General features: G+C 44.9%; 1 long non-coding RNA gene across 2 annotated transcripts in view; it reads left to right on the top strand.

The window, feature by feature from the left end:
- The window catches only part of LOC308631151, a 29981-nt gene that overhangs the window by 1585 nt on the left and 6039 nt on the right, over positions 1–22357 (top strand). For both annotated transcript variants that reach the window (XR_014018118.1, XR_014018119.1), the window contains exons 2-4: positions 13054–13167; positions 13854–13895; positions 20809–20855. This is a non-coding gene — a long non-coding RNA (uncharacterized lncRNA). The remainder of the gene's footprint in view (positions 1–13053; positions 13168–13853; positions 13896–20808; positions 20856–22357) is intronic.

A 22357-nucleotide genomic window follows, 5' to 3' on the forward strand; every position in this document is an offset into this window, starting at 1 on the left:
GTGTCTGTCTGGGGTGTCTGTCTGGGGTGTCTGTTTAGGGTGTCTGTCTGGGGTGTCTGTCTAGGGTGTCTGTGGTATCTGTCTGGGGTGTCTGTCTAGGGTGTCTGGGGTGTCTGTCTGGTGTGTCTATCTGGGGTGTCTGGGGTGTCTGTCTGGGGTGTCTGTCTGGGGTGTCTGTCTGGGGTGTCTGTCTAGGGTGTCTGTGGTATCTGTCTGGGGTGTCTGTCTAGGGTGTCTGGGGTGTCTGTCTGGTGTGTCTATCTGGGGTGTCTGGGGTGTCTGTCTGGGGTGTCTGTCTGGGGTGTCTGTCTGGGGTGTCTGTTTAGGGTGTCTGGGGTGTCTGTCTGGGGTATCTGTCTGGGTTGTCTGGGGTGTCTGGGGTGTTTGGGGTGTCTAGGGTGTCTGGGGTGTCTATCTGGGGTGTCTGGGGTGTCTGTCTGGGGTGTCTGTCTAGGGTGTCTGGGGTGTCTGTCTGGGGTGTCTGTCTGGGGTGTCTGTCTGGGGTGTCTGTCTGGGGTGTCTGTCTGGGGTGTCTGTTTAGGGTGTCTGTCTGGGGTGTCTGTCTGGGGTGTCTGTCTGGGGTGTCTGTCTGGGGTGTCTGTTTAGGGTGTCTGGGGTGTCTGTCTGGGGTATCTGTCTGGGTTGTCTGGGGTGTCTGGGGTGTTTGGGGTGTCTAGGGTGTCTGGGGTGTCTATCTGGGGTGTCTGGGGTGTCTGTCTGGGGTGTCGTCTGGGAAGCCCTTTGCTGTCCTGACTGAGCGGGAACATTGCTTCCCTTTTCCTTTCCTTGGACTGGACCCGTAGTTGGAGCTTGGCAGAGGGAGGCCGAGGAGATGAAGGTCAGCAGGTGGAGGGGCCCGAAGCAGGGAGAAGGGAAGGCTGGCTCCTGAGGCCCTCACCCTCTGCCTGGCGCTGGCTGTGCCCGGGGTCCCCGGGTTAGTCCTTGGTGCTGTTTGTGTGCTGTGCCCCGGGAGGTGAAGGTTTCCCTGGTAGGTTGTGTACTCGCTCTGCCTTTGAATCACAGACGGGTCTCAGTTTCTGCCTAAAGAGACTCCACAAAAATGCAGGTAGAGGTGAGGAACAGCTCCCCATTCTTGGCTGATGGCTACTTCCTGTCTCAGGGCAAAGCCACCAAGGGTTTGCCGCAAGCAGCCAGCCCCAGACCCCAAGTGGGGGAGCCAGGCCTCCTGGGTCCAGTTTGCCACCAGCAAGTCCAGGGTCACTCGGGCAACCGCCTTCAAGCCACATGCACTGAAAACTGGACCCTGTGGGGACGTTGGAATCACTGGAGTCACAGGCAGTGGATGCCACCCAGGAAGCAGACGGGAACTCTTCCAACACACAGCCACTGGCCTCGAGTGCCTTCTTTGCCCAAAGAGTTAGGGGTTTTGTTTACTTTATGCTGGGGATGAAATGGAACTCAGGGTCTCACACACGCCAGACACGTTTCCCCAGCCCAAAGAATTAGGGATTTGAAAGAGTTGTGAGCTTGAATTTCCAAGTGCAAATGCCCTATAAATGCTTTACTTCCAGAAGGAATTTAGCACATTGGTGTCAACACAGAGAGGGAGGGTGGTGACCACAGGAAAAATCATCTCCATCGGGAGAGGTGATTTGTCCATATATCATGTATGGTATAAAAATTAGCAGATATGTAAAAAGTGCTTATAAAATAAAAAAATAAATGAATCCAAAAAAAAAAAAAATCGAATGAGCATTATTAGAGGCTGATATCAAACTTCAAATCAGAAGGGAGGTAAAGATGAAGCACTTGTTAGGCAGATAACAAGATGACAAAGCCTCAAAATCCGGCTCTCTCTTAATTACTGCGCTATCCGCTGGGTGTTTAATCAGTGGCACATACGCTATGCTAATTATTCTGGCTAATTTTGTTATAATGTAATTCTTTATCAACCCTGCTATGTATAAATTAGGAATTGAAATGTAACGAACACAAATTATATTTAAGGCAACATGAATTTCTTTATTTCAGTATGAAATCTTCTAATCTCTATTTCTTCCTCTTTATTTATTTATTTTTTGATAGCTCGTGTGACCGCTGTTCCCCACCCAACCCCTCTTAGCCTGGACTGTTCCTGAGGAGAAAGGGACTCAGTAGCAAGACTTCCCCCTTCACTTCTTGGAGATCATATATTTGATTTTCTCCTTCAGCAATTGTCCTTGAAGGGTGCAAAATATATTTAAGCAATCAATGGCAGACACATCCCGGCTTCTCTGAATCAGATAAAGGTCGCTTCATCGTTCTAGTTTAATTTTTAAACAGTCATTATCAGGTGCCATAAGTCATATATTTTCAGTGACACGCGGTACTGACTCACGTCTTTATGTTTACAAATGTCCGGGGCGGGGGGGGGGGGGCTAGCAGCACAGATCCTCAGGGAGAAGCACGCAGGTTCTAGGGTGGGGGTGTTTATGTCCCATGGTTTGTGTCCAGTGAGGTCAGGCTCGGTGGCTAAAATGCTATGAAAGGCTTGTTTAAAAGGAATTCAGAAGACCCTCCAGCCGAACTGAAAAGCTCTGGCTTTTAGTTACGGTGGAGTTTGGTGTAGTTGTTCAGAGCCCCCAAAGTGTACCTTCTGTGACTGCTGGACCTGCAGCTTCTTCTGTATCTATCCTTTTGGTTTTGAGCAATTTTGCCATGAGCTGACCAAGCTTGGAGAGTGAGTGGACATGGTTGGAGTCCAGTTACATGTCAGCCCCATGTTAGGATTGAACAGCAGTGAGAGTCAGTTGCCAAAACAGGGTCCTGGCCGGGGAGAAATGGAGAGTCTCAAATGTGCCAACCCCGTGGACCTCAGGTGAGGGACAAGTATGGTCCATGTACAAATGACTCAAGTGACCGAGGCCCACTTCTGGGCCCACATCTTCACTGAGCCTGCCATGTTCCCACTCCTGTGGAGAGTCTGGGGCTGCTCCTTCTGCCCACGGTTCCCATGAGAATTCCTGTGGGTGCTATTGGGTCACTCTCCCCTCCCAGTCTAGCTGCCCGACCTTCCCAGGTCCAGTTAAACTGGGGCTTTGTTCTTGGGCAGAGTTTCTTTCTGTCTTTCTTCTTTCTCTCTCTCCCCGCTCCCAGGGTCTTGTTTGCAGCTGCTGTGGTTCACTGTGGCTTGTCTCCCGTGGGGCACAATGGAGTTGGCCCTCATGGTGAGGTCTTAAAAGGGTGGAGACATGTCTAACTACGGTGTTTGGAGTTGGGGCTTTGGGAAATTGTTGGGATTCAAGTTATTCGGTTCAAGCTCCATGATGGACTCCTGGTGGCCTTGTAAGAAGAGGGAGAGAGCCCAGACGCCCAGACATGTGTGCTCCTGTCCTTTACCATGTGATGCCCTGTGCCACTTTGGGGCTCTGCCAGAAGGAAGGGCATCACCAGGTGACAGCTTTCAACCTTTCATCTCCAGAATCATGAGCCCAAATGAACTTTCTGTAATGTACAAAGTAGCGTGCCTTGGTATTTCATCATAGCAACAAAGTGGACTAACATGGCGACTCTTAATTCCCTGCTGGAGTGACACAGAAGCTTGTCCCTGAGGCCAGAGCTTTTCAGTTTGGCTGGAGGGTCTTCTGAATCCCTTTTAAGCAAGCCGTTCGTAGCATTTTAGGCATGTCAATCACAACCAAGATATCTGTGTCAGTGAACTGACTGTTCTGTGATGGAACAGGCTTGCTCATTGGCCCACTGCACCTCTTTGTAGAGTGGCATTGGAGTGGGGTCTTGATGGCAGGTCTCTGTGCAAGGAGACAACAGATTCCGATTCCATCTCCCCAGTAGTTACAAGGTTGGGAACAATGCAGGAGTTAGATACCAGATATGCGGAAATTCATCAGCAACTCTTGCAAGATTTTTTCCTCTGTTGGGTCATGATTTGCAAAGGCACAAGGAGAGACCGGTTCAGTTGGAGGTTCATATATTTTCCATTAATACAACCACCCAAACGAAATAACATGGAAGTTTCATGCAGCAAACACTTTGGAGCCCTGCTAGGGCCAGGCAATTCTGGGTGGCTGACGATGTGATGCTATGTGCCATATGCCCATGACAGTTGGTGACACAGGCCAGGTACCCTTCTCAGGCATTGCAAATGTGAATGCAGTTTCCCCTCTTGACACCCTGGGAGGCAGGAGCTATTGCTGCCATCACTTGGCAGGTGAGGAAGCTGGGGAAAGAAACAATTTGCCTGAGGTCATGCTACAGTCAAGGGGTGGGGCTGACAGTGGGACCATGTCTCATGGCCGTGCGGTCCTGCTTCCTGGCTGTCCATCACCTCCTCTAGGAATCAGCTCCTTCTTCTTCCTTCCTCTCTGTTCGTTTGGTCTTTTTAGGAGATGCAGTACCGTGAGAAGAGATGAGGAAGGAATGGTAGGGAAAGAAGAGGTGCAAGGGTGAGGGTAGCCGCCAGCGTTCGGGGCATCATCGCTGGGGGCTGTCTCAGGTGGCAAGTGGACGGAGAGAGAAAGGCAACTCCGCCCTGTGAGCTCTGTGTGGCTGGACGGTGTTTTCCCAACCAAGACGCTGCCTTGAGCCTGGACCTCGAAGGCCTCCTGTTGAAAAGTCGCACAGCTAATCATGGTGTCACTGTCACCTCCAAGCACATGACTCAGGGGAAGAGTTTGCCTTCTGAGAGCTGAAGTTAAAGTCGCCCTGTTAGGTCAAAGCAGAGCTGGGTAGGCTCCCTGACAGGGCAAAGCAGAGGAGTCTGACAACTCGTAACCCTCCCTCCACCTCACTCAGTCTTCAGAACCAATGAACCTGGGAGAAATGGGGAAACGTGTCCCGGATGGCATTGAGGGCAGAGTGCAGCATCCACGAAGAGAAAGTCGTGAGGACTTTGCTAACAACGGGGCAGGTAGGGCGGGCGCGGGCTGAGCTGCTGATCGAGGTGGGGGAAGAGGGAGGCAGAGAGAGCCAGGGTGAGTGGAGGGCAGTTCCTGCCCCATCAGCAGGCCCAGAAAGGGGCCCTGCGTCCCACAGCACACGCCAAACACCCGCATCTCAAGCAGCACGGCCTGGGCACGGCGGGCTCCTGGGAGGCAGCCAAGCATGTTTCAGAAAGGACAGTGCCCTGCCATTCCAGCAGCTGGACGTTGAAAAACAAAATGAACAAGAAATAGGACAGGAACACCCTGCCCCACAGGTGACGTTCCCTGTCCCTCTTGCTAATTCTTTCCAATTTCTACACCTGTTACAGAAGAGTGGCGCGTCTACAAGGTCCGACCCTGTTGTCTACTCTTGGTAGGAGTCTGAAGATGTTTGATAATGACATAGTCCATCCTGGAATGGTCCCTGGTGGGCAGCTCCTGATGCCGGCCTGCTGACATCGCCCTGGTAACCTCCCTGCTCCGAGGGCTGCGGGGCCTCTGAGATGCACTCCTAACAGCTGGTGCTGCTCATGCAGAAGAGGCAGCTGCTTGAGGTTGGGTTATAAAAGGTCTGGCTCATCCCAAGGCTCTCTTCAGCTCTCTCCGGCGTGGCTCAGTCTTGCAGAAGCCAGCTGCCAAGTATGACCAGCCCTGTGGAAGGGCCCAGTGAGTGGATAGTCTGTGGTGCCCATAGGGGGCACGGCCATGCAGGGGGCATGGTGGTAGAGCTTTCGGCCCCTGTCTACCCTTGAGGTGACTGCACAAGAGGCTCTGAGCTGGCACCACCCTCTTAAACTGGAAAGTGTGAAATTATATATGTGTGTTGTTTTAAGCATTAGGCTTGGGGAGTAATCTGTTATTCAGCAATAGATGATTGGTCTGCCACCTTAACTACTATTTGAAGACAGCCAAAGAGCTTGTCCTTCCCCCTCTCCTTCCCCATCACAGATAAGCCGAGTGTGAGCTCTGGCCTCACAGAGCTAAAGTGGGTCCCTGAGCCAGAAGAGCTTGTGTCTTCTTAGGAATCAGAATTGCTGCAAGAAACAAGCATTGGGGACATTTCTACTTCGTACTGTCCCCTAGGATCTGGACAAGCCACAGACTATCCACTCACCTGGGTCCTTCCACAGGGCTGGTCATCACTTACACAGTGAGGGGAGGTTGTGGGAAATCCAATCAAGAAGACCAGACACAGAAGTTCTCTTCAACTTCCACTTCAACATATGAAAGAGAGAAAATGGTCTATGGAAACAGAGCAAGGTGGAAGAGAGGGCCAGGAGATCCGTGAACATGATCTATACACACATTTCTGGGATTCGTTTAGCTGGCTGTTGTGTGGCTGTGACCAATACACCTACCAAGGACCATTTAGAGGGGCTCACGATTTCAGAGGTCTCGGTCCATAGATGGTAACTCCATGGCTGTGGGTCCAAGTGAGGCAGCACATCTTGGGGGAGGGTCTCAGCAGTGGAAAGCGGCTCAGCTCATGACAGGAAGTAGAGAGAGCAAGAGGTAGAGACATGGGGGTGGGCACAGGAAGCAGTGCCCTTCCAGGTCATGTCCCAGTGGCCCACCTGCCCACAGTTACCGCCCAGTCAGCCCACCCAAGCCAAGATGGATGGATTAGGCTGCAGTTCTCAGGGTCTAATCATTTTGCTCTGAATATTCTTGCATTCATATGACCTTAGGAGAAAGAGAATAGAGATAATCTAGTATTTTCATCATCCTTTCTTATGCTGTGATGAAAAGACCCAACAAGAATAATTTCAGGGGGAAAAGTTTATTTTGGGGTTCATGGTTCAGAGGTCTTAGTCCATAGGTAGTGAGCCCCATCTCAGGGCTCCAGGTAAGACAGAACCTCGTGGTGGAACAGTGTGGCAGGGGAAAGCAGCTCAGGAGATGGCACCAGGAAGCAGAGAAAGCACAGCTCTGCTCAACCAAGGCAAAACCCATACCTCAGAGACATGCCCCACAGGCACCCGCCTTCCCCATCCCCACCCTGCCTGCCTGCAGTTACCCACCTATCAGGGGACTGACTCACTGATTGGGTTAAGGCTCTGGTAACCCAATAATTTTACTCTGAAGCCTTCTTGCATTGTGTCACACATGAGTTTTTGGGGGACCCCGCATATCTAAGCCATAACATCCAGTAAGTAAATGAAGAAATAACATAGGATAATGTTGCTAGGACTGACTTGTGCCCACCTCCAGTCCCCTTAGGTTAAAGCCCTAACCCCCATGAGACTGCAGTGGAGACAGGACCGAAGGAAGGGATGGCTGGTCATGAGGCCTGAAGGGTGGAGTCCGATCCTGTAGAACTGGTGTCCTCCCAGAAGAGGAAGACACCACAGCTCTTTCTCTGGGCACAAAAACGGAGGTCATATGAGTGCCCAGTGAGACCGTGCCTATGTGAGCCAGGCCGGCCGTGATCTTGGACCTGCAGAACCCTGAGCCCCACGTCGGTGTTTGAGCCGCCACCCCATCTGTGGTACCGGAGTTTTGCTATGGCTGCCCAGCAGAAGAAGACAAGTTCCCTGAGAAGGAAGTCTTTTTCTCTAAATCAGAACTCCTTCCAATACTTCTAGAAATTAAGAGCTGCCTTTAAATTAAAGGTATTCTTCAAAATATTCTTTGAAAGAGGGAAACATATTTGAACACATTCTGAGGACATTTTGGTATTTCCAGGAGAAAGGAACAATTCCTACCTCACAGAAGAAAAAACAGATTCTCTAGTTGGAAGCAGGTTTCTTCCTATCAAAAGTGGGTCAAAGCAACGGAGAAATGCCTGCAAAGTTTGAAGGGCAAAATGTTATAACCTAAGAACTCTTTTCTCGGCTAATCTGATGATCACATGTTGGGACTCCGGAAGGAGGTTCTCAGACATGTAGGGACTCAGGAAATATTTCAAACACATTATCTCCTGAAAATAAACTTTAAGAATTATTTTAGTTGTATGAAATAAAAAATTTAAGATTTGGGATAGAGTTTAAAGAACAGTCAATGTTATGAACTGAATGTGTTCCCTAAAATTCATACGTTGAAACTTAATTTCTGGTTTGAAGGGTTTAGATCATGGGGGCAAAGTCCTCACAAGGAGATTAGTGATTATAAAAGGGCTGGAGAGCTAGCAAGGTCCTTTCTCATCTGCTCTTCCCACCAGGCAAGGGACACCACCAGGTACTGTCTTGGAAGAAGACAGCGGCCCTCACCAGACACCAAATTGATAGCACCTTGGTCTTGGACACCCCAGTCTCAAGAGCCATAAGGAAATAAAGTCCTGTTGTTTCAGGATCACTCGGTCTGGGGGTCTCGGGTTGTGGCTCGCCTAGCATGGTGAGGCACTGGGTTTGATCCTCAGCACCACATAAAATAAAATAAAGATGTTCTGTCCACCTATAACTAAAAAATAAATATTAAAACAAGATTATTCGGTCTGTTGTCCTTTGTTATAGCACACACATGAGCTAAACAGTTGTCAAAAAAGAAAAAAAATGTTCGGGGAACAATAAAGAGTACAATAATCAAGGAAGTGATTTGAGTGCATCAGAGGCCCTAGCTGAGAACAAGGGTCAGAACCCTCCAGGTGCAGAGCTGCCTGCAGGTGGGAGTCAGCCTCTTTCTGAAAGGGAGGACCGAGAGCCTCCACACCTGGCCGGGAGACTCCGCTCTGGAGTTTGGAGTTTCAGGAGGAGGTTGTCTCTTTCTCTCCTGCAGAGGAGGCGTCGACAGACACTGTCCAGAGCCGACGAGGGTGGCTCACTCAAGGATGGCGGGAGCCTGCAGAAGGGAGGCTGGCATTTGCTCTCTAGGTGGATTTCTATTTTCCAGATACTTGCTGCCCTTGTGGCACCTGAGAAGTAAGGGAAGTGCAGAGAGAGATGGTGGCAGAGGACATGAGCTGCTCCCAGTGAGCCAATGAGCAGGCAGTCCAGAAAGGAGCATGCTGGAGCCAGCACCCCACTCCTTGACCACTGAGCTACATTTGTGACTACAAATGTTTCACAGAGATAAATCTGGATAATCTGTGTATATCCATATGTATAATATGTCTATATGTAATATACTTACATGTTCCCCATATCCCCAAATTGATCCATAGACTTAACATATCCCCACCCAAACCCAAATGTGGCTTTTTAAAAAACTAACTTGATAAGCTGATTCTAAAATTTAAACAGAATAAGAATTAAGAACAAGATTAGGAATGAAAATAACAAAGCCATTGTGGTGATAAAACAAGCTGAGACAATTTACTGTAATGGAAATTCAGACTTCATGTTAAGCCACAGTCATTAAGACCACGTGGTATTGGCACAGGAATAGACAAGCAGAGCAATAAATAGACTAGTGGACCCAGGCCAGACTGTGTGTGAGGACGGTGGCACGAAGAGGGAATCCTGAGGTTGCAAGTACAGCCTAAAGGAGGCCAGTGTTTTTTTTTTTTTAATTTTATTTTTTAGTTGTTGATGGACCTTTAGTTTTTATTTATTTATATGTGATGCTAAGGATAGAACCCAGTGCCTCACACATGCTAGGCAAGCCCTCTACTACTGAGCCACAAGGCCAGTCTTTTTAAGGGTTTGAAGTGATGTGACTTCCATGTACTGCTAGGGTATAAACTGGTGCAATCAATTGGGAAAAGTGGGGTTATATATTTAGGTTGAAGATATTTATATCCAGTTACTCCCCAATTGGGAAATGCCCAACAGAAATATGTTCACATGTCCAAGGCACGCAAGACCTTCACAGCAATGTTGTCCAACAGCTCCAAACTAGAAGCCATCCCAATATCCACCACCAATAGAACGGCTACATAAGCCATAGTGTGCTCTACAACAGACCCGGGCAGCAGCGGAGCTTCATATTCTACAGGGACTTGCAGCAGGTGGGCGGCTCTCGCAGACACTTGAATATGATAGCGTTTATATTAAGATTAAAAACAGGCAAAACTAGACTACAGCGATGGAAGTCACGAGAGTGACAGCTTTTGCAGGAGAGACAATACAGCAGGCGGGGACAGAAGTATGAGCAAGTCCTGGTGGCACTTCATCTCTGAACAGGTCCCAGGGTGTTTGTGATGATTCACCAGCAGTTATTTAGTGTGGGTAGATGTTTTTGATGATTCACTAAGTTACTTTTAAAAATGTTTTCATCACTGCATTACTGTTGTATGTAATGGGTTCATTTTGACATAATCATACATGCATGGAATAATGTACTCTACTTGGTCCCTAGTACTTGTTTTTATCACCTCCTCTCCCTGTTCTCTTTCTTTACTCTAATGGTCTTCCTATTTATTTATTTATTTATTTAAATTGGTGCTTTCTAGATACACATAAAAGTGGAATTCACCAGTTCCACCCATTTACCAGCAAATGCCATAATTTCCTTCTTTATGGCTGAGTGAAACTCCCTTGTGTATAAATACCACATTTTCTTTATCCATTCAGCTGTTGACAGGCACCTGCGCTCATTCCGTAACTTGGCTGTTGTGCACTGTGCTGTTATAAACATTGATGTGTCTATACCACTACAGAATGCTGAGATTGGTTCTTTTGGATCAATAGCAAGGAGTGGGATATCTGGGTCATAGGGTGGTTCCATTCCTAGTCTTAAGGTCTCTCCATACTGCTTTCTAAAGTGGTTAATTTGAAGCCCATCACAGTGTATGGGTGTACATTTTACCCCCAGCCTCACTGGCATTTGATATTATTTGTATTCCTGATGATGATGATGCCATTCTAACTGGAGTGAGATGAAATCTCAATGTAATTTTGATTTGCATTTCCCTGATTGCTAGGGATACTGAACTTTTAAAAAATGTATTTGTATTTCTTCTTTTGAGAAATGTCTCTAGTTCTTTTGTCCACTTGTGGATTTTTTGTGTGTTTTGTGTTCTGTTTATGTTACGGATATAAATCCCCTATCAGAGGAGCAGCTGGCAAAGATTTTCTCACTCCACAAACTCTCTTCACACTCTTCGTTGCTTCCTTTGCTATGAAGAAATTTTTTTTTCCTCATTAAGGATTGTTGAATCCAGGGGCATTTTACCATCAAACTATATCTCTAAACTCCTTACATTAAAAAAAGATTATGAAAAAGGGTTTTATTAAGTTGCTCGGGGCCTTGCAAGGTTGGCCTCAAACTTGGATTTTCCTGCCTCAGCCTCCTGAGTTGCTGGGGTTACAGGTGTGTGCCATCACACCTAGCTTTGCAGAAACAGGCACCAGACCAAAATATTCTGAGGGTTTTTCATTGAGAATTTCTCTACACTTTGAAACCAAAAAGTTGGAGCTGGGGGAGGCTGAGATGTGGGTAATGGTCTCCCCCAGCAGCCTAGAAGAGTAACATTTTCTGTTGCAAACATGGAAGACTCAATGGGGATTGACTCATGACTGAGAAGTCCTTAGCTGACCTTCTAGACCTTTGCATCAAAGGTCAATCTATGGGTCATTGGGCATCTGGTTTGGATGATACTTGATGTTCCCAGAACTTCCTCTTCTACCCTATTCCCCCCATTCACTTGTCATTTGTGAGCAACTAACTTTTAGGGCCTGGGTAAAAATCCTACTAAAGAGAGCTCCTACACGCCAGTTTGAAACATTAAGAATTGGCATCAAAACATACTTTAAAACCAATGGGATAGAAGAGAAGACACAGGAGAATGAGAGCAAGAGACTTGCAGTGGGAGAGTAGTGTGAAGAAAAAGGATTCCTGACCAAGATAAGATGGGATGGAGATTAGTGAAAATTCCATAGTGTGCTGGGCGGTGGTAATAAATTTGGTAATAAAATTCCAAAGAAAATTTATATTCTCTGACCATGAGTGAGTAAAGTGAAACTATAACAACACTCTTAGGGAAAGATAGAATTATCAAAGTATTTAGGTATTAGAAGAAACAAAAGGGTTTTAAATAAGTAACTAATACATTGTAGGAGAATTCAAATTAGTGATCAGAAAAAATTTAATTTCAAATGAATGATAATGAAAGTACTATACAACAAAATTTGTAGGAGGTAGCCAAAGTTGTCTTTAGAAGAAAATTCATAGCTTTAACTACCTTTATTGTGAGACAAGAAAGAAGGGAGAAAAAGGAACTAAACTTTCACCTCAACAACAGAGGAAAATAATACTGAGATAAAACTAAGAAAACAAGAATAGACAACTAATAAATTTTAAAAAAGAATCGAATAAATAGAAAATTCATCAAGATGATTAAAAAATTCAACATTATTTTGAAAGGTAATGTAAAAAAAAGTCAATCAAAAACCAAAAGAATGGGCATAAATGTATAACCTTCAGGAAAAAAGAGGTCATAATTAGTGAGTAAAAATTTAAATCTTCAAGAAAATATATTCTATTTCATTTGAAAGTCTCAATGAAATGGATGATCTTTCAGAAAAATAAATAGACATGAAAGCTGAACAAGGAAAATAGTAGAAAACTAAAATACAACAATTTTATTGAAGACACTAAAAAGAGTCTGTCAAAGAAATATTCCTAAAAAGTTAAAATAAAACACAGCAGAGATAATGGCAATCAGCAATAACAACACATAAAGCTAGACCAATATCAATTACCAATAAAAGTATAAAGATCCTGTATGAAATATTGAAAAATAAACTCCAGTAATATGTTGAAAGAATAATACATGTGACAAAATAGAATTTATTGCAGGATTGCAAAATTCTTTAGCTTTAAAATATTTTAATAGTTTAAAAAAATTTACTAATACATTTTGTCTCATATATACCAAAGGAGAAAACAGTCTGATCATCTCAATAGGTGCTAAAACAATATTTGACAACACCTGATACCCATTTCTTATTACAACTTTGATTTGGATAGAATGAAAGCATACTTTCTTGCACGATTAGAGATTATCTTTCTAAAAGTAACAGCCAACATCCAATTTAATGATGCAACAGAGATATTTTTACTATGCCGAGAAGCAAGCAAGCTTGCCGTTACCACTTGTTCCTTGTCTCAGTTTGGAATCAATTGAAAGGAGGCCTCAGACACAGGGGGTCAAATGTCAACTTCATTACTGATGAAGCCAACTGCAGAATGTGGCTTTAGATCTGAAGCCAAAGGAGCTTGCTAACAATCCCTGAATTAGACTACCTACGCAGACACTGACAGCTCTGACCCTTCTTCCTCCACCCACATACAGCTCTGATTGACCCCCTCCTGGGGAGCAGAGAGACCAGAGGATGCCTCTTCTTAACAACAGATCCAAAGACTCCAGAAGGGGCTAAGACATGCAAGCAAACTCTTTCTTCTCAAGGTACCAATAAAATGCTCCCAAGAGGGAATGTGTGAGAGGTTAGAAGGAGATTAGGTGCGTCATAAAAATGCAACTTTTTACAAATGGAAACATGAGATCAAAGGTACCCTCATCAGTATTCTATACTCTTTGAGAAGTTTTAGCCATTGTAATAGGATAGGAAAAAGGAACAAAAATATCATATATTTTTTAAAAATCAAAATGATTAATTATTATCTGTAGATGACACAACTATCTATTTAGAAAACTCATACAAATCAATATAAAAATATTATTTAGAACTTGTAAAAATGTTCAGTAAGCTAGCCTATTATCATCCCAAATAACAAAATTAATAGTTTTCTATAAACCAGTAAAATTAGAAAATTGGGTAAAACGTGGAGGAGGGAATCTTGGAAAAAGAGTCACATCAGTGTTCAGGAAATGTAATAAAAGAAGAATGTTGGAAGAAATCTGCTTTATCAGATGGCAAAATATGTTATAGAACTACTTCAATTATCCTTAAAGTGTAGAAATGGTGAAAAAAAAATTCTGGGCAAAAGAGGCCGAGGATCCTAATAGCCAATACACTAAAAGGAAGCTAAAATACCAACAAATCCTCTTAATGTTAAATATCACTGACATTTACAAAAATGCAAATTAAAAGAGGACATTACATTGACAAAAGTTTAACAATGTATTTGTAGGCTGAGTAATGGCCCCTTCTGGATTCTTTACATATATTTCTGGTGAGTAACAATTTTCTGGAATGTAGAATATATAGCATGATTTTATTTTTGGTAAATACACATGAAATTATACTTAAAGGAAGATGAGATGGACAGATTCCAAATATTTAAAGTAGTTATTATTAAATGAGTATCTGTATTTTGTCAGTTTTCTACAAGAAAATATTACCTTTGTGGTGTGCTATTTATTTATTGATGCTGGAGATGAACCTGGGCCTCACATAAAGTGGGCATGTGTTCTACCACTGAGCTTCACTCCTGGCCCCCAAAACTATTTTTTAAGAATACATTTATGAGAAAAGTTCAGAAAACTTTGAGGAGTGAGTCAAAGAAGAGGCTCCTCAGAAGCACAAAGTGGCTGTCCTTGGAAGTGTGGTGTGGGTGTGGGAGTTAGTGCGCAGCCGGGAAGACAATGTGAAATAGTCCTCAGTGAATATTGGGTCTTCAAATTGTTGAAGATAAAAAATTGTCATTTGGAGGAATGTAGGTGCTTTTTATAGTGGAATTTGTCTTTAGCAGGGGCCATGGATGAGCCCCTGCTAACTGGAAGCAACCTAAATATCCAAGAAGATTGAATGGCTAAACAAATTATGGTGCATTGATTCAATGAGATTCCACGTAGACATGAAAATGCTGTGATGGTAGAACACTTAATGGTATGGAAATTTGTATACAGTTTAGGGAAAATCTAGTTTCAGAACTGAATGCATGCTCTATCTTAAATTTGTAAAAAACATTATTATTTAGAGAAAAACATTGAAGAATGCATTTTATTTTATCCTGTTAACTTGTCTGTATTTTTCTATAATGAACATCTATTTCTTTTATAGAAAAATATACTATGGATCAGTTTATATCCACTTTACATAAAATGTTACAAAAAAGAGAGAATGGTTTTTACATCAGTAGGACTTGGCTCTCAAATGCCTGAATGAATCAGAATATCCAAGAAAGGGTCCCTCGGAAGGAGGCTCTGCGGATGAGAGAGGGGCCAACGTCCTCTGGGGCCTCCCAGTCACAGGAGAAGCCCCTCAGCCTCTGGACTGCTCAGAGTGAAGGTCCCCAATGGAAGCACCTATTATGTGGGATGGCCACCCTGATTGGCTGCCGGAGACTCTGGCCTTTCTGCTTCCTCTCGGTTCTGAAGGTTCCCACGGTGTGGCCCAGCTTTGGTTGTAGATGATGGATCAATGGGTCATTAGTCTGTTGCAGACAGCTGGTTGAGCTGAGCTTTTGTGGAGAGAGATGAGCAATGACCAGAGAAATAGAAGGGACAACGGTGCAGTAGTGTCAGGGGCCATGTGACCGAGGAGCCCCGAGGAGGGGGCTGCCGGCAGTAAGGGTGAGCTCAGGGTGAACTCCCGAGTGTGAAGATCCTGAGTGGGTGAGTGGGTCTGCGTCCAGGCTGTTGGCGAGGACTCTGGGCTGGAAGAGTCAACCGGGCCAGGAGGATGGGACTCTTGGAGAGCGCCCAGGACACACAGAATGGGAGAGAAGAGGCTAAGGACGGGGTCACAGGCACTGTGACACTCAGAGGCACGGAGAGGAAAGGAGGCCACAGGAAAAGCAGAGGAGGGGGCGCCATATGCAACCCAGGGTGGAGGGGATGGTGGGGCCCAGGGAGTCCTGGGCTGGAGCAGAAGGTCCAGAGCAGTTCAGAGGGTCTAAAAATACAGAGAGGCAAGTTAGGCAGAGCCCCAGGGCAGACAGCAAGCTGAACTTTGCTAAGAAGTGCATAGGAGACGGAGTGAAGGCTGTCTGAGAAGACTGGGAGGAAAGGGGAGACCAGTAATCGTGCGATTCCAGACTTCAATCTGCTCGTATTTCAAGAGGTAAAAGCTTAGAGAGAAGAACTTCATTGTAATGAGAGTACACAGGCAGAGGAGGCTGCAATGGAGTAGATGGCTGGTGGTCTGGGAGGCTGTGGGCCCTGGCCTCAGCCAGAGCAGGAGGCACTGGTGGGAGGAGGCTGTGACAGTGTAAGGTCACAGATCCAGGTTGGTGAGGGAGGACGCCTCAGGATGTCCTCTCTTCTGGTGAAGTAAGAGTCAAAGGTCTTTTGTTGAGGAGAGGGGAGAGATGGTTGGGTAGAGAGCTTGAGCTGGAGGCTGGTGGGAGGGGAGTCCACGAGGAAGGAGAGGAAATGGGCGAGTGGTAACGAGAGCCTGTGGACTTTAGTAGCATCTCCAATAAGGGAAGGTCCTGGGTTGAGTCCATCACAGCCTGTCTTCTCTGATCAACGCCAAAGGGTTTAGGAAGGCATGGCCATCTTTCAGTTGTGCTACGTCTAAAACAGTCCCCTGGTGAACCCCTACCACAGACTAGAAAGGCCTACACAAGGCTCCTGGTCTCCAGGGCCATCTGGTCTAGGGAGGAGAGAAGACAGGAATCCTTACCAAGGAGCTGGACAGCCATGAGTGGGGGTGGTGGAGAGATGACTTCTTACCATCATGATCAAAGAATCGACGGGCAGGTGGCTCTTGAATTGGGTCTGAGGGGATGCACAGAATTTTGGAAGGCAGAAGTGCTTTTGTCCAGATGGAGGGAGCAGAGTGAACTAAGGCAAGTGGAGGAGGACGGGTGTGCAGATGGGCCAGCAGGAGTGGCAGGCCTGGCTGTGACCATGGAGCCCTGGGGAGAGGACATGGGAAGCAGGTCAGGTCCCAGAAGCCAGATGTTGGCTATCCACTTTTGGAGGAAGACTGTGAAATGAACAGAGGGTGGTTTTAGGAAGGCACAGTATATGGTGCGAGAGGACAGGGAACCTGGGAATAAGGAGCCCACCCCAGTGTCACAGACCTCTAAGAAGAGCAGCTAATACGTGGCAGCACAATGAGATTAAGCAATCCCTGTGATTATGCATGTAAACGTCTGATTTTAAATCCAGCACCCTAATGAAGCATAAATTATTTTGCCATTCAAATGTATTCTGACTTGAAGCTCCTCTCTGTCGGGGGTGAGGGAGGGTGCTGGGAGGAAGCACAAGTCAACAATCGGAGGCTCTGTGCAGCCATCCCCAGGAGTCTCACCTCTGAATGGCGCTCACCATTGCTCTGCGGACTCAGTTCTGCCCTCTCCGAGAGGCTGCCTTCCTGGAGGTGGGTTGTATTTAGGCTGTGATTGGTTCTTAGTTTCATTCCCTTGTGTCCTTTCTGAGTTTTTAGCTTGCAAAGGACAAAAAAACCGGAGTAGGGCATGGGAGTCCAGCTGCTTCCATGTAGAGAATAAACTACAATTCCATGTATCTCCAAGAACACGTTCACACACCAAACAAGGTCACATGGGACACCAAAATTCCCTTCGTGACAATCCAGGAGGTGGATGTCCAAGTCCAACCCAGCAGATAAATGGGCAGCATTGTCAGCCCTCCATGGTGGTTCAGACTGGAGAGGAAGCTGGGTGGGATCCAAGGAGGGAGCACACGCAAGAGAGGACACTCCTTGCACTTCCCTGCACAGCTGGATGTGTCAGACCTGCACGTTTGTGTGAAAATCTGTGGTTCTTAGGCCGATGGGCTGTGGGGCTGTTCCCTCATGTCATGGCCATCCCATGGTCTCACCCATCCTACCAGCTGGACAAGGCTGCTGGGAGGGTGGTGGTACTTTGCCAGATGGGCTAGGGTTGCAGGGACTTGGTCCTTGTGCTGAGGGTAACTCTTCCTGAGTGGCCCCTAAGCCCTGAGTTCAGGGCTTCCCACAAGTATGTGCTGGAGCAAAAGGGAATTGTCACATCTCACCACTGTGAGCTCAATGCCTTTTTGGTTCCGGACACCTTCAGAAGGTGGAGAGCAGAGACAGTGGCACCAGGCGATCCCTCCCTGCAGGGCTTTGTATTGTGCTGAAGAGATGTCTAGAGAGCATTTTTTAATGCACGATGACAGGTAAGGGTGGGAAAGATGATATGCAGGTGGCAAAGGAGTCACACACACTGATCCTGAGTTTGGGATTTATTCTGGAGATTTCCTGGAACAGGTGAGACTGCCTGGTTTAGAATGGTGCATGACTTCCAGAGGTGGAAGGAGGCTTGCTGGGTGAGGAGAGACCAACACAGCAGGACAGGGGTGAAGGAGGGGCGCAGAGCAAAGAGCATACCACGATTGATTCAAGAACTCAATCAATAACCCTTGTTCCAAGCACCAGGATGCAGCAGTGACAATTCAAGAAAGGATTGGTGGCCCAGATGAATGAGAGGAATTTTGAATCTGTGTGCGTTTTGAAGATGGAGAAGCCAGGATTCCCAGAGGGATGGGAAGTGGGTGTGAGCAAGCAGAACCAGGGCGCCTCCTAGTGCCGTGGGAGGAGCAGCTGAAGTGTGACTGAGCGGAGGATGACGGTGGGAGAGGCAGGGCTGGGGTGCAAAACCAGGACTTTAGACTTTTAAAAGTTGAGTTGTGCATTGTATGTCCAAGGGAGGCATCGAGTAGGCAGCGCTGGAAATACATCTACCATTGGGGAAAAAGCCTGGTGGGGAATGGAACTTGGGAATCATGGGCCTTTAGATAATATTGAGATCTTTAGATGGGAGGATATGGCATTCTATTGTGGGGGACTATTGTAAATAATTTTTTCCTGATTTATTTTTCAGTAGATTCATTATTGGTGTATAGAAAAGCTATTGATTTTTGTATGTTGATTTTGTATCTTGCTACTTTGCTGAGTTTGTTCATCAGTCCAAAAGTCTTCTGGTGGAACTTTTGGGATCTTCTAGGTACAGGGTTGTTTTAGTCAGTTATCTCGCTGCTGTGACTAAAAGGCTCTGACCAGAACAAGTGTAGAGGAGGAAAGGTTGACTTAGAGACTCATGGTTTCAGGGATTTTAGTCCACAGAAGGTTGGTTCCATTCCTTGGGGCTCAAGGTGAGGTAGAACATCATGGTGGAGGAGTGTGGCATAGGGAAGCTGTTCACATGATGATCGGAGAGGGGAGAGAGAGAGGGAGAGGGGAGAGAGAGAGAGAGAGAGAGAGAGAGAGAGAGAGAGAGAGAGAGAGAGAGAGACCACTCGCCAGATACAAATCTACATCCCCAAGCCACACCCCAATTCCACCTCCTCCAGCCACACCCCACCACTTCAGTTACCACTCAGTTAATCCTGATCAGGGTATTAATTCACTGATTAGGTGCAGGCTAGAACCCAGTTATTTCTCCTCCAAACCTTCTCGCATTGTTTCACATGTGAGCTTTTTGGGGACACCTCACATCCAAACCATAACAAGGGTCATATCATTCTGTGAACAGTGATGATCTGATGTTTTTCTTTCCTGTTCGTATCCCTTTTACTTACTTTCTTGCCTAATTGCTCTGGCTAAAGTTTTAAGTACTCTCTTGTATAGGTTTGTGAGAAAGGAAATCCTGGTCTTGTTGCTGATTTTAGAGGAAATGCTTTCGGCTTTTTCCTATTCAGTATGGTGTTGGATTCAGGTTTGTCATATTAAGCCTTGGGGGATATTAGCCTACCCCTGATTTCTTCATTTTTAAAAAATCCCGAATGGGTGCTGAATTTTTTCAAAGGCCTTTAATGCATTTATTTAGATCATGTGATTTTTGTCCTTGGTTCTATTTATATGATGTACTATATTTATGGATTTGCATGTGTTGAACTAACCTTACATCCCTGGAATGAAACCCACTGAATCATGGTGTGTAATCTTTATCATGTGTTTTTAATTTGAATTGCTTATATTTTATTAAGGATTTTTGCACTTTTTGTTCTTTGATGTGTCCCTATCTATTTTTAGTATCAGTGTGATAATAACTTTATAGAGTGGGGTATTCCCTCCTTTTCTGCTTCATGAAATAATTTGAGGAGCATTGGCATGAATTCTTCCTTAAGGATCTGGTAGAACTCAGTTAAGAATCCATCTGGTCTGCAGTTTTCTTTATTGAAGTGCTTTTTATAACTGTTTCGATCTCACTGCTTGTTGTTGGTCAGTTAAAATTTTAATTGTATGTGTTTAGAAACCTATCCCTTTTTTTCTAGATTTGCCAGTTTATTTGGAATATAAGTTATCAAAATAGTCCTTAGTGATCCTCTGGATTTCAGTGATGTCTGTTATGATATCTCCTTTTTCATCACAAATTTTGCTAGTTTGGGTCTTCTCTCTTTTTTAGTTTGGCTAAGGGTTTAAGAATCTTTTTTTTTTTTGTCTTTTCAAAAACCAACTCTATATATCTAAAAAATTATCTAGTTAATTAATTTTAGCCAGGATACTTATTATTTTCTTCCTTCTGTTGGTTTGGAATTGGCTTATTCTTATTTTTATAAATCTTGAAATGTACAATTAGGTTATTTATTTGGGATCTTTTTTGATTTGTTGAAATTTAGGCATTCACAACTATAAGCTTTCCTCTTAGGATAAACTTCATGGTGTTCCAGAGATTATGGCATGTTGTTATTTCTGTTCTCCTTTGATTCTAAGGAGTTTAAAATTTCCCCTCAACTTCTTTGATATCCCATTTATCACTCAAAGTGTATTTTTCAATCTCATGTGTTTATGTAGTCTCTGTAATTTTCTTTTTTGCTGTTGATTTTTAAATTCATTCCATTATGATCTGTTTTGCAAGGTATTGTATTTTTTAAGACTTGCTAGATATTTACAATATATTTTGGAGAAAGTTCTATAAGTAGCTGAAAAGAAAATGTATTAACCTCTTATTGTATTAAGTATTATGTAAATGTCTATTAAGTTTATTTGATTTTTTTTTTTTTTTTTTTTTAAAGAGAGAGTGAGAGAGGAGAGAGAGAGAGAGAGAAGAGAATTTTTTTTTAATATTTATTTTTAGTTCTCGGCGGACACAACATCTTTGTTGGTATGTGGTGCTGAGGATCGAACCCGGGCCGCACGCATGCCAGGCAAGCGCGCTACCGCTTGAGCCACATCCCCAGCCCCTTTATTTGATTTTTAATATATTCTAGGTCTGAAGTATCTTTGTGTCTGGGTGACCACTCTGTTGGTGAGAAAGGTGTATGGAAACCATTCAATATTATTTTATTGGGATATAGTTGAGCCTTAATTTCATGTAGTGTTTGTTTTATGCAATTGGTTCCTGGCATTTAATGTGTAAATATTCACTGATATTATATATTCTTGTTGGAATGTTTCCTTTACCAATATGTAGTGACCTCCATCATCTTTTCTGACTCATTTTGGCTTGAAGTATACTTTTCTGCATATGAGAGTAGCTACTCCTGCTTGCTTTAAGCCCCATTTGCATGGAATATTATTTTCTATCTTTTCATCTTGTGAGTGTCTTTACTTATAAGGTGTGTTTCTTGCAAACAACATGTAGTTGTGTTTTGCTTTTTAATCCTATCTGCAAATCATATCACTTCAGTTTGACAAATGTATTTATTCATGGAACTGTCATAACATTTTCAACACTTCAAAAATCATGAGTGGAAAAAAAATCTCTACCAGTCCTGACCCACTTCTGTAGTTTGTGTATGATGTGCTTTCAGTTGCTTGGTCTAGCCTAGAGGCCATGAGACTTGACACCAGCTGGCAGACTGAGGACTGAGCTTAGCAGTTAGTTAACAAAATTTCTGGATTTAACTCATGCAGAAACAAGAGACCTACTAGTTCATCATCTAAATTTTTTCTTTTCTTTTTTTTATGGTACTAGGGATTGAACTCAGGGACATTCAACCACTGAGCCACATCCTGAGCCCTATTTTGTATTTTATTTAGAGACAGAGTCTCATTGAGTTGATTAGTGCCTCACCATTGCTGAGGCTGGCTTTGAACTTGCTATCCTCCTGTCTCAAACTCCTGAGCCACTGGGATTATAGGTGTGGCCCCACACCTAGCTGATCATCTAAATTTTAAATGGATCAATTTTACTTCTCAAGTAGTCTAGTTCAGGAAACCTCTCTGAATGTAAACATAAAGAGGGGAAATTTTAATGGAAGGACAAGTTTATCTCCTGTGGGTTATACACATTTCAGACCAATATAATTAGGGAGTATTGATTTGGGTGGGCCACAGGTGACTGGCTGCTCCATTTCTGACAGGCCTCAGCTCTGCATATTGGAAACTCTGCCTCAGATGAGGGGAGACAGCTCATGACAGCTCATAGAAAGGAAGCTGGTGAGATCCACTCACAGCATCTTCACCCATTTCCCAGGGGACACTAACTAGCAGTGGAAAGAGGAGCTCTCCACTGTGAATCCTCTCACTGGCCACTCAGAACTGAGCGGAAGGCTGTCTGCAGGGATTCTTTTTCTACTGTAAGCCCTGGAAAATGGCGGCAGGGCCTAGGCGGGGTGAGCCTGAGGCCTTGCCAGGCAGGCCAGTAGGGGGCAGCAGCACCCAGGTGTTCTCCCTGCTGCCTGCGAAGGGCCATCTGGACTTGCTCACCCCCTTGCTATGCAGAGGCAAATCTATGGCTTGGGTAGGAAAGGTGCCTGCGGTGGTGCCGACAGTGTTCTGTGTGCCCGTTCTGTGAAGGAAGAAGGGGTTTAGTTA

This window comes from Spermophilus citellus, assembly GCF_964194105.1.
Source record: "Spermophilus citellus genome assembly, chromosome: 11".
Taxonomy (NCBI): domain Eukaryota; kingdom Metazoa; phylum Chordata; class Mammalia; order Rodentia; family Sciuridae; genus Spermophilus; species Spermophilus citellus.